Source organism: Athene noctua, chromosome 6 (assembly GCF_965140245.1).
Source record: "Athene noctua chromosome 6, bAthNoc1.hap1.1, whole genome shotgun sequence".
In the NCBI taxonomy this organism is placed as follows: domain Eukaryota; kingdom Metazoa; phylum Chordata; class Aves; order Strigiformes; family Strigidae; genus Athene; species Athene noctua.
Window position 1 is genome coordinate 41,057,057 of NC_134042.1, and position 18,304 is coordinate 41,075,360.

General features: G+C 41.2%; 1 protein-coding gene across 2 annotated transcripts in view; it reads left to right on the forward strand.

Annotated features, from left to right (window-relative positions):
• The first annotated feature begins 322 nt into the window (after positions 1-322).
• Positions 323-18,304, forward strand: part of TRAF3 (TNF receptor associated factor 3) — a 73,163-nt gene continuing 55,181 nt past the window's right edge. The window contains exons 1-4 of one of the 2 annotated variants that reach the window (XM_074908692.1): positions 323-423; positions 718-854; positions 1,544-1,599; positions 17,064-17,203. The gene's annotated coding sequence lies outside the window, so the exon portion shown is untranslated. The remainder of the gene's footprint in view (positions 424-717; positions 855-1,543; positions 1,600-17,063; positions 17,204-18,304) is intronic. The other variant, XM_074908693.1, reaches the window with a different exon arrangement.

Consider the following 18,304-nt stretch of genomic DNA (forward strand, 5'->3'; position numbering starts at 1 on the left):
GCCGGCTCCTCACAGCCCGCCCCGCGCCCCCCGCGCCGCTCGCCGAGGGCCGGCAGCCGCCGGGCGGGACCGGGCTCCGTCTGCCGGGCGGGGAGCGCGGGGCCCCTTCACCCCGGGTTGCACCCGCGGCGGCGGGGGGGGGTAACGGCGGCATCAGGTGCAGCCGGGGCAGGCGGGCAGGGCAAGCCCGGCCCCCGGCAGCCGCCTGCGCGCTGAGCGGCCGGGCCGGGCCCGCCCCTCGGTGTGTGAGGAGGAGCCGGGCGAGCAGCGGGCTTGCCGGGGATTTCCAGCCTGAGCGGGCGGGAGAGGAAGTGCGGGGCGGGGGGAGACGGCGCAGAGCGGCAGGGACTTTCCGTCGGGCTGGCGGTCGCCTTCGCCGGGCTCCAGCTGCCGCCCGCCGCCCCGCTCCCCTCACGCTCGCAGGTAGGGCGGCCGCGGGGCTCGGCGCGCCCCGGGCAGCGGCGCGGTGGCCAAGGCGGGGGGGATGGGGAAGGGGGGGGAGCGCTTCACCGCCGCCGTGGCGGCGGCTCCCGCTCAGGGCTCCGGCACCGGCCGGGCTCGTCTGCCCGCACTCGGGCTCCCCGGGCGGGGGGACGGGACGGGTCTGGGCGGGCGGCGGGGGGGAGTGTGTGTGTGTGTATGTGGGGGGGTCGCTCCCGCGGAGCCGAAGGGGGGCGAGGCGGCGGCGCGGCGCTGATACGAGGCATCTGCTACCAGGCAGGGGCCGAGCGCGCTTCACCCGCAGCCTGTTGCCGGGACCTCGGCGGCGGCTGGTGCCCGGGGATAGATCAGCCTGCGGCGGGGCGGCGTGGACTCTGCCTGCCCGGACGCACTCGCACTCCAGGGCTTTGCAGGTGCCCCCCTTTTCACTTACTTATTTCTGCCTCCCTCCCTCCCTCCCTCCCTCCCCCCCCGCTCCCTGGCTTTCCCCGCCCTGCGCCCCGCGGTGTGTGTGTGCCTGCGCGCCGGGGAGGGCCGGGGAGGGGAGGCCGGCAGGCCGGAGCGGGGCCGTGCGGCGGCGCTTGCGGCGTGTGATGTGTCGTTTGAATGCAGAAGCCTCGCTCCGCTCCTGGCTCCCTCCATATGCGGTGCTGGGGGCGGGCCGACGGCCTTTAAAGGGGCACCGCCGGCAGCCGCCGAGCCTGGGCGCCCGGCGCGGGGGCCCCCGCAACTCGGCGCCTCCCGAGCCTGCCCGCTGCGGCGGCTCCGCGCTCGCTTCGCCTGCGCCGGCGGCCGCTCGGCTCCCGGCCATGGGGACTGGGGCGGTCGCCGCTGGGGAGAATCCTGTGCCGTCGGTAGGGAGCTGCCGCTGATCGGTGCGGAAGGAGTTATATTTGTGTAAAGTCTGTCTGCCTACAGCGGCCCTGCGCTATAAGCCGCGTCTGCCTGGCGTGAGCGGAAAGAAAAGTGGTTTGTTTTCACGCCATTCATTTTCTGCGCTGATTCGCGACACCGCGTTTTAGTATGTTAAATGGATTACCGCGTTGTAGGTTAGAAAAAATAACGAGTGTTTAAAAGTTTATACTGAGTCATTCCTCTGCAGATGAACCTATGACTGACTCATAATCTGAAAACTGCAGTGGCTTGTAAAATAGGAAGGTAAGGCATTTACTTCTTGATTTATTTGTATCTTCAAGTGTCAAAGATCTGAATTATCTGCAGAAAACCAAGAGAAATGGTGTTAATGCTCAGAGACGTAATCGCATGTTCTGCCGATCTGAGCTTGTGTGTGACGTGGAAGACTGTATGTGCACCGCTGTGTGGATCTTTACCATGCATTAGGACGTTTTTCATCTTTTTCTGTCTCTGTAGTAATAAAACGTGGGAAGTTCCGATGATACAATTTGAAATTTGCAGTCTCCTTGGGTCAGTGACTTCTCTAGCTTGTTGAGATCCAACAGCCTTGTATATTGTAATTCATGCGGTTTTTATTTCTAAAGTCGAGCTGTGTGTCTTTCCTTGCAGGTTTGTCCCGTAGAATGCACGTAGCATTCTTGTGCACTGATCTGAACTTGCATTCAGAGACTGAAAAGGAGTTTAGTGTATGATGTGAAGGTGTACTAGCGGTATTTAGCTTAGACAAATAGTCTAATTTTGAAATAGTAAAAATCCATATTTAAGATAGCTACTGATTTGTATAAAAGCCTGGATTTAAAGACAACACTGATCGTTAGAGTTAGAACTTAAAGAGATCATAGCATATAAGGTATGTCATCCTTTAAAATGAGCCATTGGTCTGAAAGTGTCTGTAAACGGTGATCCATTAACGTAGATGTGTTATTTATTATGATTAGGGAGAGGGTTTTTGAAATACTTGATCGTTTGGACTGAATCAGAGGGTTTTTTTAATGGCTGAACTGGGAAACCCCTTATCACGAAGCTTGAAAACGGAAACATTGATGTTTCATGAGTTTGAGCATTGCAATCAGGCAGCACTATGGGGTTATAAAAGTTGCTTTGTTCCAACGTGAAAATATGTGTTTTACTGAAATATGCCTTGATGAGAAGCTTCCAATAATAGCGGGACCTAGAATACAGAAAGGTAAAGTGCATTCCGTAGAAAAGCAAATTAATTCTAATCAAAAGAGGGTGCTAAATGACTCGGTCTTCAGGCTTTCCTGAAGTCCTTCTGCAATTAAGTTTGATTATACCAGTTTTGAGAAGCCATCCTTGTACGGATTCAGAGATTTGATCATCGTGTAAGCGTATTTACTGCTGGTACCTCGGAAAAATGTGTAAGGTGGCAGTAGTTAGCATCCGTGACAAAAAATTCTTATGAAGTCTTACCAGTCCATGTTAATACAGTTTGTCTTCTGAATAATTTTGAGGACTTGTTGTATTTTAGATCTTTACATTGTTCTTGCCCTCAGTAAAAAGTTTAGGTGAGAGAAGAGGAACATGTTTTTTCAATACTGAATTCCAGCTGTTCTATGGCAATGCTGAAAATAAGAAAAAACAGAAATCTTAATTTTAAACTTTTGTTGTTAAACCACTGGAACATAAATACACTGATAAGTAGATGATCATAGTTTCTCTGCAGATGAAAAGGCTGTTTAAAATAGGGATGACTTAAATCTATTCCAATATCCTAAGCTGGCTTTGAATAGATACTGCAAGAATAATATGTTTTGATCTCTGATATCTTAGATGATGCAATAACTGGGTTTCATTAAATTTTTTATTATAATAGTGTTTTTTAATTGAAGGTGCTGAATCTTATGACGTCTGAAGACTGCTCGTTACACATTGGTTTCAGATGTCTGTGCTCTTTTGCACAGTTCCTTTAAAGAATTGCCAAGGCTTAATTTTTTTCATTTTTCTTTTTCTTTTTTCTTTTTCTTTTTTTTTTTTTAATGCCTGTGGGTGGGTACTTTCTGAATACGATGCTTGTATTTGAAACCTCCTGGCATTTTTGGCATATGGCTCAGGAACACCAAGAGTGGTGGGAGAGAGTGAAATTGGAGATGTCAAGATGTGGTATGGGAAAAAGAAGCCAAGGGAGGGAGACTTGTGTGTTTTTGTGGAACAGGATAAAGGTGTGATTGTAGCACAGGAGATAGTGCTGTAGTTGTGCTAGGTTTTATCTTACACTTTCTAACCTGTGGTGATGAAGTGGTGACATAGAAACTACAGCAGTGAAGGGCTGGCAAAGAGACTATAACTGGTCTTCTAGCTCTGCCTACTGGAAGCCCATACCCTCATAAATGGATAGTTTTAAAGTTAGAATATGTTTGTTTAGACAAATCACAAACACATTTAATTTTTTCTATGCCTTTTGTTTTTAAGGTAGAAAGAGAAAGCACTACAGAATTGAGAGGAAAGGGGGGGCAACTTAGAATGAAAGATCATTAGGTGTCTGCAAAGTAGGAAGAGGTGCTCTCTTATAATGAGAGAGAAAAGGAAATAAAGACAGAAAAGCCCCTAAAAAATCAGTAAGGAAAGTATACAGTAGAAAGATCTTAGAATTTAGGGAGAAAATAAGACAATAGATCATTTCGTGTTTGGAACTGTGATATTGAGATATATTTAGATGGTCTTTGAGGATGTTTTTGTTTTCTTCCTGGAGATCCTTTCTACTGAAGCACTGACAGCAAAATATCGTTGCCACTGTGACTTCAATTGCTGCTGACTGTTGGCTTTGTAACTAGGTTAACAGGGCGAGTGTCTCTAAAATTATATACAACAACTGTAGGTCACTAATCCTCTCCACCCCCCAAAAAATGTTAAGCCTTTGATTTCCGTGCTGTTGTTCTTCCCTGCTGCTTTACTCTGCATGTGTAAAGTGTGATTTTTCAGTAGAATTTCAAGTCCTGCAGTTCATCTTGTCAAGGGTAGCATGGGAAGTGAAGTCTCGACATGTTCATGGATGCAGAAGTTCAGTATTGGACATGTGTGATGGCCTTCATCCCTAGCCCCCTCCTTGTACTGAAAACTGAGGTGTTGTATATGTTGACATCAAGATTGAATTTTTGCAAATTGCAGGTGTTAGAACTGCAGTGGGCATAGCAGGAATGCTTTAAGTTGCAATGCTTCATAGTTCCAGTTTTATACAGTGTCATAAAATGATTGTTTATGAAATAATAGATTTCTCTGTATAGAGGAAACATTCTGTAGATTATTTACAATGTTGAAAATTGCTAACAATTCTGTAGTATATTTTAAATGCTCTGAAGTGAATATATCCTTTCACATACAGTACCCATAGCAAATGCATCAGTCCAAAACATTAGTGAAGTCATGAAACTTTTTTTCTACATTCTTTAATGATGCCTCTGTGGAAGCTCAAAATTAGAAAAAAATAACATTTGGAATAATACTGAACTTTTGTCTGACTGGTTTCTGCATTAATGGAGAAACATATTTTTGTACATAAAGATAGGCCCATTCAAGATAAGCTCAAAATGCCATGAGTCTTTACAGCTTTCTTAGGTGTCTAGCAAAAAGAGTTATTTTGATTTGGTCTGTCTTGAAAAGCATATTGTAGACGCTACTGTAAGATAAGTCATGCCTTCCTGGCTTCCACTTCATTCCTGCAAGCTTTAACATCTATCAAGAAGGAGAAGATGGTCCATTGAAGATATCAGTGTAAAATCTAGGAGACCTGGAGGCTGGTGTGTTTTTTTTTTTTTTTTTTGTTATTTCTGTAGATGTGTGTACTGTAGGTCATTCAGTTAGGGCCAGACCAACAAGGGGCTCTGCAGCACGAAGTGATGTGACATCATGCCCAAGTCCCAGGGGCAGAAGGGGGATTCCAGTCCAAGTTTCCTACTTCCCTGGGGAGTATTCTCATCATCAAGCCACAGGCCAGTTAAGAGTAGTGTCACTTCCTTCTCTTGAAACTCTTCTGCTATGCCAGGAATAATCAAAACTCAGTGTGCCTGAGAAACAGAACAAGGGGAAGCATGATGTTTCAGTCAAGTGGTTAGGACAATTACCAGGATGAGGCAAGACATAGAGTCTGCTGATGTTTCTTCCACTGCTGTTCTGTTCCTTGTTTTCTGATGCATTAGAACTTGATGTTGAGGTGCTTGCTGAGGTCATCAGCCTTGTCAAGACAGACTTTTCCTTAACCATAGAAGACGTGCCGGGGAAGAAGAGAGTACCGGTACTTGCGTGCTGCTCGGATTAGGTGGTGGCTGACTGGGAGTTCTGAGAATAACTTTGATGCAGCTACTGGCTTATGTGTGTCTGGCTCCATATACAAACCATTTTCCTGGCCTGTAATAAAATGGGAATAGTGGTGCTTTCCTACAGTCTGAGGATATAAAAGTGAAGAGGTGCTGAGACCCATCAGGGCAGTACAAGTGTCATCTGTTGATAAATGAAATAAATTGCAAGTGCAGTGTAAGAGGCATCCTGTTCTGTCTCCTCTGCAGTGCTGTGCCATTCTGCACCGTTAGCATCGTGGGACAGGAAACAGTATTTGCTTCACACTCTTCCATTGTTGCGTATGGCAAACATGCAGTGCTATATATGAAGCTGAGTGTACATGACAAAATTTGTCAGTGGTAGCTGTTCTGGTACTTGTCTCCAACTTTTCTGCTTGGATGTTCTAGAAAAGTAACAGTTTTTTCTTGTTCTGTGGAACTAGCTTACTTGATAAATGTGCCTAAAATAACTAACAGCAAAGCCCAGCTCAAACCAAATTTTGGCAATGTGAATGGATTTCGTTTTGTAAGCTCATCTGTGTACTTGAGAGAGGGAGGTAATTGGAACAATTACCGGAGGTTTTTATAATAGAGATCTTGTGTACTGTACCAGTTTGACTGTGTCCTCTCTGTCTTTCCACAGAGAGGAACATTTTGAGAGTTGGTTTCCTTGAGTGTTGTGGCTTCTAACTTAATGGCTCGCAGATGTAAGTCTTGATTTTTACATAGGAAGCATAGCCTTACAATTTTCATTCAACTTGTTCTTGCTTTAATCTCCTTTAAACCATCCCAAGTGAGTCGTCTTTCTGCATTTTATGCTCTTCAGCTCCTAATGGAATGCTCTTGTCCATGCTGTGTTTCCCTTCTATCTTGTTTGGCCAAACTGTATGAATGGTTTTAATTTCTCAAGCTGATTCCTCTGATTATTAGAAGTGGTTTATTTTGAACTGCTTTCATTCAGATCTCTTGTAATTTTAGAGTTGTTGAGGGATGACTTTTATTCCAAGGTATCTTCATCCTTCCTCTTGAGCAAAGTGACTGCATTTTCCCCTTTTCCTTACTTCCTTTTATGTCACTTTTTCTCTTGAAATACTTGTTTCCAGGCTTGTACTTTCTTTCACACTTACAGCTAATAATTTTTATCTGAAAATTCACTTTTCTTTGACCTTTCTGTAGCTGCTTGCTTCTTTGATTCCTTCCCTACCCCACCTCCCACTCCAGGTGAATTAACAGGCTCTTCTCTTCCAGGTCACTAAAGATGGTCTACAATGTATCCTACTATTGTCTGAAGTACACGTCTTTAAATCTACGCCTGCGCTCTCATTCCATCCTTTTTACTGTCCTCTTTTCTGTTCAGCACAATATCCTTGAGAGAGGAGCATTGTGCTTTTGCCTGGGAATGTTTTTATTGTTATGACTTGTGGTTGAACCTGATTAGGACACCAGTTCTCCATTCAGTGGGTGCCAAAGGTAAAGTGCTTGTGGTTGTAAAATGACATGTTCTCAAAATGCTACCATTTGGCTGACAGTTTGAGTAGAAGGAAGTTGGATATCTAAACAAATGAAGGCAGCTAATTTGCATATGTGCATCTCTAGCGTTTTTGGAACCCTTTGATGCAGTAGTATTTTCATTGTCTTCTAGAACTTAAGCGTTTTGGGGGGAGGAAAAGCAAGGAATTGAGAGAACTTCATTTGAAGTTAATAATACATGGTATCACTTGAAGTCAGCAGTATCTCCTCTGTCTGTTTTCCATCAGGAGCTGAATCATGTTTCTTTCTACAGAACCTGAGCATGCTATATTTCAAATCAGCAAATATGTCTTACTACTCACCCATGGTGTCAGTATGTAATGGAAATACCAGTGGATCCTGTGTTGTAGTTCAGCTAGTAGATATTGCTGTTGTGTTGCTCATGCTGTTCTGCAGGGGGTTTTGTATCTGTGTTATAGCAAGGTATTTTGACACTCTTTTGGAGTGTGTCTAGAAGAATGGTCTTGGAAATCTCTAGGAAGATAAAACAAGTTTATTGTTATTTGTGTGTTGTACTTCATCAGCTATTTTTCAGTACTTGGAACCATACATTTCCCTTATTCCTCTTCCCTTCTTACAAATTCCTAAAAACTTCACTTTCATTTTGAAAAGATTTAGACATGCAACTTTCAGTATTTTGGCCAGTAAGATTTTGAGGGAGTTTTGGGGGATTTACTCTTGGTTGGTTGTGTGGGGGTTTTTTGGTGTGGGTATTTTTTTGTTTGCTTTGTTTTTGTGGGGTGGTTTGTTTTGCTTGGCTTTTTTGGTTTGTTTTTTAAGAAAGATTTAGGACAAGCAGATAAATACCATCTACTGTGTTCTGTATATTTTTGCTGAGGAGATTATCTCAAAATAAACGAGGAAGAAGCTTGGAATTGCCCTGTTTGTGTAAATAAAGCTGTTAGTACATGTAGGCAAAGTATGATGCCGTATTTTTGTCGAATTATTTACTAAGACTTTTGGTGTTTGTAATGTAATGGAAATCTCATCTGACATGAGATAGGACAGACAGACTTTGAGCTATACATAGAAAGGCAATTATTCCAGAACAAGAGTGTCCATATGCTGAGTTAACTGGAAAAGTTCAAAGTAATTGAATCCTTACTTGCAATGTTGCGATTTATAGGAAGAACATACTACTGCTTATAGATCCATAAGTTCATTCATGTTTGTCTGCAAGAGGAAATGTTAATGAGATAAATAGTAGAAGCTGACAACAGTCATCATGCTACATGCTTTATTGATGCGTACAATAATTTGCTACCCATCTCCCATATACAGTATGTTCTGTAGCAGAAGTGCAACCTGAAGATGTCTTGGAATGCCTACCTTCCTCTTTAGCAGGTATAGGTAGTGACTTCTGTTGCAGTGGTTAAGGTCCAGGTTTGTCCATATGCCTTACACGTTAAAGGTACTGACATATCTGTTTTGCTTTCAGCAGGAAAGTTTAAATATACTTAAGGTATCTGTATATTTAAGCTGGCATTGCTGCTTTATAGTGTTAGGTTTTGGTTTTTTGTTTATTTTTTTAAAAAAAGTACTTCTGACTAAAATATTCTCTTCTGGTTAAACAAATATCCTGTTGTACTTAATGAATTTGTGTGTGAATGTAATGTCTGTGAGGAGAAGAGGACTGTCTGATTATTGTCTGTGGAGAAATGATTTGGCTTCTCTTGTAGCTAATCAGTTTTATAGAGTATTAAATGGGCCATGTGTTAAAGTATCAGTTGTAAACACCTCCAAAATAAAATGTTTGTCATGTTGAAGAAGGGGAAAAATTGGTGAGCTCTCCATTAGATGGTGCTGCTGGGATTGAAATATTTATATACCTAATGGAATCAGGCTAGAACTGTTTTCCTGGCTGTATTCTTTTTTTATTTTTTTTTTCTTAAAAGGACTTCTTAATAAAATACTTTCCAAAGGCAAGGACACTTGATAAGATTTTTTTGTTTGTTTGAGATGAAAAGATACTAAAAGGAGAGGCTGGCTCCATGGGAAGGAGATATGGAAGAAATAAATCATGCTTTTTGCATGAGTGATTTAGATTTTAGCAGCTGCTGCTGTTGTAGCTCTCATCTGTTTGAGTGTTGACTCTGTTACATTCATGCCTTGCTATCGTGTAGGTGGGGATAATGCAGTATTAGAGAAGTTTGATGTTAAATACTTGATTTAAAAATAAATTCAAAAATTAATTAGACTGAGCATTACAGCTATAACACCCTCATGAGTCTAGTATTTGAGTTCCTGTCTTCTTGTTGACCCCTGCCCACTAGCATTTCTTTTTAAAGAGCAGTATTTTAACTTAAGCACCTGATGATAGTATTCCTTTTCCTGAGCCCTGACTAGTGATTTTAGAAAAACTTAGGGGAACAAAGATGGTGCCTACACACAGATGCGCTTAGTGCCATCTTAAATGCAGTAGGTGATCCCATATGGTCTGAAGTTGATGCTCCAAAAGTGTGCAGTCTTTCATATGGCCCAACTCTTACCTTCCAGTCCTGCACATATCTTGGATATTTTAGAGCCTATAAAATTGTACTAAACACCTGTGATTGGACACCTGACTCACTCTGCAATAGTTAGAGATACATATTAAATAAAACAATGTTCATTAGCAAGTGTATTTGTTAAATACTCCTTGTTGTTAGGAATCCTTCAAAGATAGCAAGACAGGGTTGCTGAGGTCTTTGAATCTTCCATACCACGGGGCTGTAAGTAGAAGAACCCCCTCATTCTTAGAAATGGCATTGGTCAAGACCTATAGAGTGAGTCAGGTTAGGTTCATGAAGCCACAGCCCTCTTCTCATTACAGGTAGAAGTATTTTTAATGTGAATTAAAGAATTAAGGTAACTGATGAGCTAGAAAAACATTTAGTAGCATTAAATAGTACTGAGCAAGAAATGTAAGAGACGGAATCTTTCTTAAGAAACAAAGATTATTTTTTTTCCTTTGAAGAAGTAGTAGCTTAGCAAAAATCTACATCTTGGGGTTGGAAAGTTAAGTAATTTTGGATTCAGTAGCGGGATGCCTGGGTTAACAGACTTGATCTGAGTTTAACAGCTGTTAAAGTGGTGTGCAGCAGCCAGTGGACTTCATGCGTAATTTTCTGTTTTCAAAAAACGAAATTGAGAAGTTTGCAAAAATCTTTGTGAACTTTCTGACCTTGACCAGCCTTAAAATATGTGATTGCCAGGTGCTTTTAGTTGCCCAGAATCTAGCAGGTTGAAGTAATAGGTAGAGGGATGATGCTCATTGGTCTTAATCATCCATTTTGGAATAACTCAAATAGGAAAAGTTATCAGTTATGTGATAACTGGAGAAATGGACAAGCTGTTATGTGAGAGAACTTGGCCATTAGTGTTTTATCAGTTTGCTAATAATAACTTACAGCTTGCTAATAGCAACCCTTAAAGGGGCAATTAAAAGATAGCAGTTATAATGTCATCCAGCCATACAACTTCACATCAAATATGAATTTGATATTCCTCAGTTAGGTGATTGGCTTGCTAAGTGAGGCTAAAGCCAAAGGTGGAAATGAATTTGGCAGAAAGTAAGTCGTGCTTGATCACTGTGAACAGAAAGCCTTAATTCTAACATTGCCATAGGATAGTATATAGACAGAAGGGTGATAGTATTCTGGGCCCTATTAATAGATACTTAAATATTAGCAAAACCTAGCCTTGCTTCTTCCCGCCGACCTTGACTTTCAACTGGTGAGGAGACTACCGTTGTGTTTACAGGCTAAGACTTGCCAATTAACAGGATTTGTCATTGTATTTTGTTGCACTTAGATTCCAGATCAAGGAATAACTGTTGATCCTACAGCCAAAATGGCATCAACAGCATATCCCACAGGAATGTTGATCAGAGATGGCATAGCAAGGACAGTCAGGGAAGAAATGATAATGTATTGTGTATTAAGGATGTGTATGTTTATTTTTAGGTGAAGAAGGTAATGAGGGGAGGTCTAGGGAGTGGTAAGAGCAGTATTGTGATAGACCCACCAAAAATGGGTGGAGGAGTGGTGAAGCTTATTTCTGTTTTTAAAAAATACTAAATAAACAATCAAACATGAGATTTGGCATAAATGAAGGATTTTATTTGCACAGGTGTCTTTTGAGAAAGGCGTGTGGGACATGCATTCGTATGCAAGAATTTTTTTGATATATGGGAAGGCTCTTGATAATAAATATGGATGCTTGTCTTGATTTAATGTTGACCAAGAGAAGAAGGAGCTGGTTAAAAAGATGGAAGAAGGCGGCGGCTTGTGAAAGATTAACTTGAACTGATAACACTCAGTATTTCTAGGAAGTGAAGGAGGGAGAACAGCAAAATAGAGAAGGACAGCAAAATAAAGATGACAACAAGAATTCATCAGATTTGTAGGTAATGTGCTGTAGGAAGCCTGAACCTAAGGAATTCAGTTAAAATTATTTTCCTTCAAGGGAACAAGCATGAATTAGTAATTTTTACTTTCTTTTGCACTGACACATAGCAACAGGCAGCTTTGGCTAAATTAATACATTGCTAATGATTTGAAATTTGAGAAGAAATTATATGAATTTAAGTAACTGTTAAAGATGAGTAAGAAAAAGTGGCACAGGTGTGTAGAAAGAAGATTGGAGTGTTTGAGCCATAAAACAGTATTAAACTAACATGGGAATTAAAAGAATAACAAGAAGATGTTCTTCATATGGTCTTGAGCAGTAAGAGGGTATTGTTCCAGTAGCCAATATGGAGGGAAAAGTGACAAAAGTGGATGCCAAGAGAAATAAACTAATTATTCTTTGTCTATATTCTTTAGAAAAAACAACTGATATAATGCATAACCCAGTTAGCTGTTAACTCTTTCACATCTGTTTGGGTTAGTTGATTGAGGTTAAATGCAGTTCAAAAGGGTTTTTCTACTTGATCTTGTGATTTGTTTTCTGTGATAGGAGTGATGTGAAACTGAGTAATGAAATTTATTTTCCAGAAAAGTAAGAATGTTTTGTTTATAAACATCTGCAGGGTAACATTACCATCATTGTGTTGCCCATCTGCAGGGTAACAAAATGATGGTAAGGGCCATTAGAAATTCTTCCATAGTATTTTATGACAATTCTTTCTGTGTCCTTAGATTAAGGGTCTAGGGGACTGAGGAGAAACAGTCTGGTTTAAAGGATATAGCTGGAACTCACATTGTACCTTGGGTAGTGTTTAAACCACCAGCAAACACAAGTTTTATGTTGTATGTTGTGAACTGTAAAAAACAAGGATCCATGGTTTTGTGGGTTTGTTTTGGTTTTTTGATTGTTTTGGTTTGTTTTTTTTAGTACCACAAGCATAGTAAATTCCAAGGAAGAGGTGGGAAGGCCAAATAAAGATGTATCAATATCTTAATGTCTGTAGTTAGTCACCAAGGCTCAAGCATCAGAGACTATTGCCAAGTATTACCTACAATAAGTAAAATGAAAACAAGAGCGTTTAAAGAGCATTTTAATAATACATGTTTCTATATGGCCTTATTCCCTGTTAGAGCTCCCTAAGTCCATACAATACTCAGCTTAAACTGCTGGTCTCTTTGTTCTTCTGATCTCTACTAATTTTCCTGCAAATAGAAACGTTTTTAAGAAGCCTTTAATGTTTGCATACAAGTGACTTCTGAGATGCTGATTCCTTACAGCCTCTGGTGAAACTACCCTACATATCCACATGTTCACTGCAAGAGCCCAATGTATAATGCCTGTACAGAAGAGTTCAGCTTCCATTGTCTAAGCTAATGTAGAGTTTTAATCTATTTTCTGTAACTAGGATGAGACTAAGTGGTGACTGGGTCATTTTTTCTGCCAATACTCAAAGAATCCTAGAATGGTTTGGGTTGGAAGGGACCTTAAAGATCATGTAGTTCCACTCCCCTGCCATGGGCAGGGACACCTTCCACTAGCCCAGGTTGCTCAAAGCCCCGTCCAACCTGGCCTGGAACGCTGCCAGGGAGGGGGCAGCCACAGCTTCTCTGGGCAACCTGTGCCAGTGTCTCACCACCCTCACAGTGAAGAACGTCTTCCTTATATCTAATCTAAATTTACCCTTTTTCGGTTTAAAGCCATTACCCCTTGTCCTGTCACTATGTGCCCTTGTAAAAAGTGTCTCTCCAGCTTTCTTGTAGGCCCTCTTTAGGTACTGGAAGGCTGCTATAAGGTGTCCCTAGAGCCTTCTCTCTTCAGGCTGAACAGCCTCAACTCTCTCATCCTGTCCTCATAAGGGAGGTGCTCCAGCCCCCTGATCATCTTGGTGGCCTCCTCTGGACCTGCTCGAGCAGGTCCATGTGCTCCTTATGTTGGGGGCCCTAGAGCTCAACACAGTACTTCAGGAGAGGTCTCAAAAGAGCAGAGTACGGGAGGAGAATCACCTCCCTTGACCGGCTGTTCCCGTTTCTCTTGATGCAGCCCAGGATGCAGTTGGCTTTCTGGACTGCAGATGCACATTGGCGGGTCATATTGAGCTTCTCATCAACCAGCGCCCCCCAGGTCTTTCTCCTGAGGGCTGCTCTCAGTCCATTCTCTGCCCAGCCTGTATTTGTGCTTGGGATTGCCCCGACACATGTGCAGCACTTGGCCTTGATGAATTTCATGAGGCTTGCACAGGCCACCTCTCCAGCCTGTCCAGGTCCCTCTGCATGGCACATCCCTTCCCTCCATCACATCATCAGCAGCACACAGCTTGGTGTCATTGGCAAACTTGCTGAAGGTGCCCTCGATCCCACTGTCCATGTCATCGACAGATGTTAGAGTGCCAGTCCCAATACTGACCCCTGAGGGGGTGTGGTCAGTCGTCTTTGTGACAGTATCGCAGCTTTGCTATGGCTGTGGCAGAGCTAGTTAGACAGTCCAAATGAGCGAACCTTGGAAAAGCAGGCAGGATGAGAATTGGTGTCAGGCTGATGACTTTTCAGAATTATGTTAACTGATAAAACTGACCTACTACTAATACTGAATGAGGTGAAAATGCACAGGGGAAATAGATCTGAAATGTTACATATTTTAAATCAGTAATACCATTGCCTGCAATTTGCCCAAGTGTAATTGTTTCTGGTGGCTGTCTAAACACAGAAGGCTTCAGGGTTGTCTCCAGTCCATACTCTGACTTGTGGATCATCAGACTGCGTGTATAAAGTCTGAAGTCAATATGTGAGTAGAAAACTCTTTAAGTGTTCTTAAACAGTGATACAGGGGTCTTTATCTTCTTATGTCCACAAGCAGAGCTCTGTAGAAGGAGAGTCTCCATTACTGAAAAAAGAGTCTTTCCAATGTGTGGTGTCACTCTGTCTTCATGTTCTCCTTCCATTCACCAGAGGACTAGATCAGGGGCTGGACTGTAGACTAGAACACAGCTGTTTGTTGCTGCTGCAAGGATTTTCTTTTTAATCTCTCCTTTGCTTCTGGTCCAGTTTTTTGTTTTTTGTCTTTTTTTTTTTTTTAATCTTTCATTGTGCGTTTTTATTGCTGTACTGAGGTCCTTCCTTGAACCACATGGAGATACAGTGTGAGACAAGAACTACTGAAGCCTCTATAGCATTATTTTCCTATCTGAATTTAGGAAATTGTTCTCATCTTGTGATCTAAGCTTATAACAGTAGCTCCAAGGATTCTGATCTCTGTAGGACCATCTTGCAAAACAGCAGATTAAGCTTGCTCCAGCATATTTTCTAGATGTCTAATGCTCTAGGAAGAACTGTGCTTACTCTTGTGATTTGAAGTGTAGCAGTAGCCTTAGGTGGAAAACCTAAGGCAGACCACAAAACCAATATTGTTCTGACTGTGGTTTTTTGATAAGGCATACAGGGAGAGCAGCCTGCAAGTTTATGGAGGGTGAGGACTGGTGTTCAGTATGTGGATAAAGATGATGAAGTCCATGTAAGTACAGCGCTGTCAGGACTGACAAGAAAAGTCTAGTTGCAGATGAGAAGTGTTTAGCTATCCTCGGGAACTTAAACTGTGCTACTGTCTGCTTTCTGTGTGAACTGGTGGACACCTTTGGATCCTCAGGATGGTTCCCAGAGATTGCTTTGGTCATTACAACATGGAGATGTTGCCTTTTACTTGGGCAATGCAGCTGTATCGCTCATCTTGGTCTGTATGCTCCAGGGGTAGAATTTAGGCTGTCAAATGAATGAGTACATCCCCAGATAACAGAAGGAAACATCCTTTTTTTTTTTACCTTTCTCCATAACTACAGGTTGGTTCTGTCATGCAGTGGAGACAGCCCCCTTAACTGGGTGTCGATTTAAAAAGGAGCATATAGTTGTTGGAGTCAGAAGCCTTTTTCATTCATTCTTCTGTTATCATCAGTGAAGATAAAACTCACATAATCACAGATATGGCTTTTTCTGGCAAATACATAGGTAAATTGTCTATGAGAAGAAAAGCGAGGTAGGATGTCTTAATGTACTGTGGAGTGGAAAGAATGTTTCAGGATAGAAACCTTTCTGAAGGATTTGCATCACCAAAAATAAGGAAAGGACCACAGAAGCACTTGTTCATATATTGCATTATGGAGCAAAAAAGATGATGAATTTAACCTTCTGAATTTGGGCTTCTAAACTTTCCTACCCCCCATGCCCCTGAATGCCTTGTCTGTTAGGAAAGTTGTATTACACAGTCATGGTAACAGTTGTACTTCTTCAGTACTAAAACAAATATGGTGTTTACACTTTTGAGATGTTACATAGTAGGGTTTGTTTTATGATCAGTTTTATAATTTAAAGTCTGTTTTAGAGCTCGAATCCCAATACTTGTATGCTTATGATCCATAGCATTAATTAAAAATATTTATTTGATTTCAAAAGCTGTGTAATTAAAAAAATAGACTTACTCTTAAGTATCATTAAAAATATTTTAAAAACAGCAACTAAAATATAATCTGAACAATATGTATTTAATTGATCAATTTTTGCAGAATAAGGGGAATAATATTTGAGCTTTGAAATGTTTTGAATTTACTTTTTGATTTTATATATAATCCTTAAGCTGTTATCAGCCCTCTGAATACTGAGGAGATTCTTTCATTCAAGCTGCTTTGAGTAAACTGCATTTGATGTGGTAGTCATGTTGCCGTGTATTTTCGTTGTGAAAAGAAGGAAAGAACACCTTTCAGTTCGTTACTGTGGTCTGTAGGGATTCTTGGCTCTTTTGTTAGCTTTTATTTCATTGTAAAGTAAAAATGGAAGAAATAAGATGGTATCGTGCTTTCTTGTAAATCCATTCCGGCTGTTTCACTAGTACTAGTTTTCTACAAGCATAAAACTGGTAGCTTAAATTATTTCAGTTCTCAGTATCACAGGTTAGAAATTGTGATGATGTGCTAGCCAATATGTTTTAATACCATTTGGTGTTAGTATTAAAACTACCTGTGTTTTCAATGTTCATATTTCCCTCCTTTTATATCAGAGTGTAAATCTTGCCTATGCTGAATATGTTGAAGTACAGTAGCTAGTAAAATTAGACCTCTGTTGTGAAATGGAGCATGCATGTCAGTTTCTTTTCTTGGTTTTGGTTTAGGTTAACAGAAGTATCTTTACATCTGCAGTTTCTGGAAATGTAAGAACACTGTGAACCTCTGGCCAATAAAAATTTTCCCATTATGTAAAACATTCTTGCAGATTAGCTTGACTCACTTAAGTGGTGCTAGGGGTGACTTCCTTCATGAAGTAAATAGACTTTTGTAATGAATTTTCTAGTGAACGAATAAATCTCAGTGCAGCTTTTTGATTTGCTGTAGCTTGTTACGGTTTTGTGCAACCTTAACCTACTATTTATCTTTTCTGCCTTGAGGCTTGTGAGAATTGTTTCTGTATATTAATAGGAGATGCTTGAAACCGACTTTACTTGTTTGTTTCCCGGCAGGAAAGCCTGAGTACTTAGGCTTAAACTGAATCAAGACCAGCTCTCAGCAGTGGGAGACAATGTATTAATCCACTGGAAGCACAGACTGCAGTCTTGTGTGTCACTGTGGTTTGGGTTGTGAATTTTTTTCATGTGAACAGGTAGGTAACAACAATTCTGCTGTATATATCTTCTTGATATGTGCATTTAGAAACCTCATGACAGTCGTGAGCTGGGATTTTTTGTAGGGTTTTTTTCTTTGGTAGAAGTAGTACTTGTATCATTGCATGAAACTGTGAAGTACCTTGTTCTCCTTTGCGTTTTCACATCTCTAAGTTGATGGTACTAATTTTACGAATCATCTTCAGTGCCTGGACTTGCTTTAGTTATGAATGAGGGTGTTACCTCAAAAGTCAAACAAGTTTCATTCTTATTTCTGTAAGTAAACCCTCTTATAGCCTTGCTCTTGTTTTGTTTTCCGCACAATCACAATGGACTATTTAGCAAGTTCTACTGCACTCTTTGCCTGATGGAATTAAGTTGCTTGATAGTATATGGAGGCTTGTTTGTTTATTTTTGGTTCATTTTATCAGTTCCATTGTATTTGCAAGGAAGGTAAGCATATTATTATCTCTATTTCATTAAACATCTGAGGGAAAGATTTTATTTTTTTTTTTTTTTTTTCAAGTAGCTTAAAAATAAGATTAGAACTCATAGATGGTAGTCACCTTCCTCAGTCAGCCACAGCCTGATTTGGGAAACTACATTGTACCTTAGCTGCAAGTGGAGAAAACATCCTGAATCTTGTAGAATAGTACCTTAGATGTGTTTGAGGTTGTGCTTTCCTTCCTTATTCCACTCTACTTTTTCTGGACTTTCAAAAGAAATAATGCTTCTACAAAAAAGTTAGTAGTCATCTTTTGCCTTCAATTTAAGCTGTAAATTAGGAATGGATAAAAAAAGTGAAACAGACTCTTTTTAACTTCTTGACATGAACACAGGAAATTCCTCAATCCTTCAGGTAAGTGATAGGGGTTGTGTCTTTGAAGAGCAGCAGCAGGTGATGCTCTGGGACTACTCTGTGGCCTGTTTCTTAGAGCAGGTGCAGCATTATAAAGCTGGAAGGTAGAGAAGCTCTTTCAAAATTTGCTGTGGTAAAGGGGTAAAAATAAGCTTTGCTACAATAACACTAGACAATAGATTAAGCACTATGACTAAGAACTTAGTGTAAGTAATAAATTACGTGAATTAACGATGCTGTC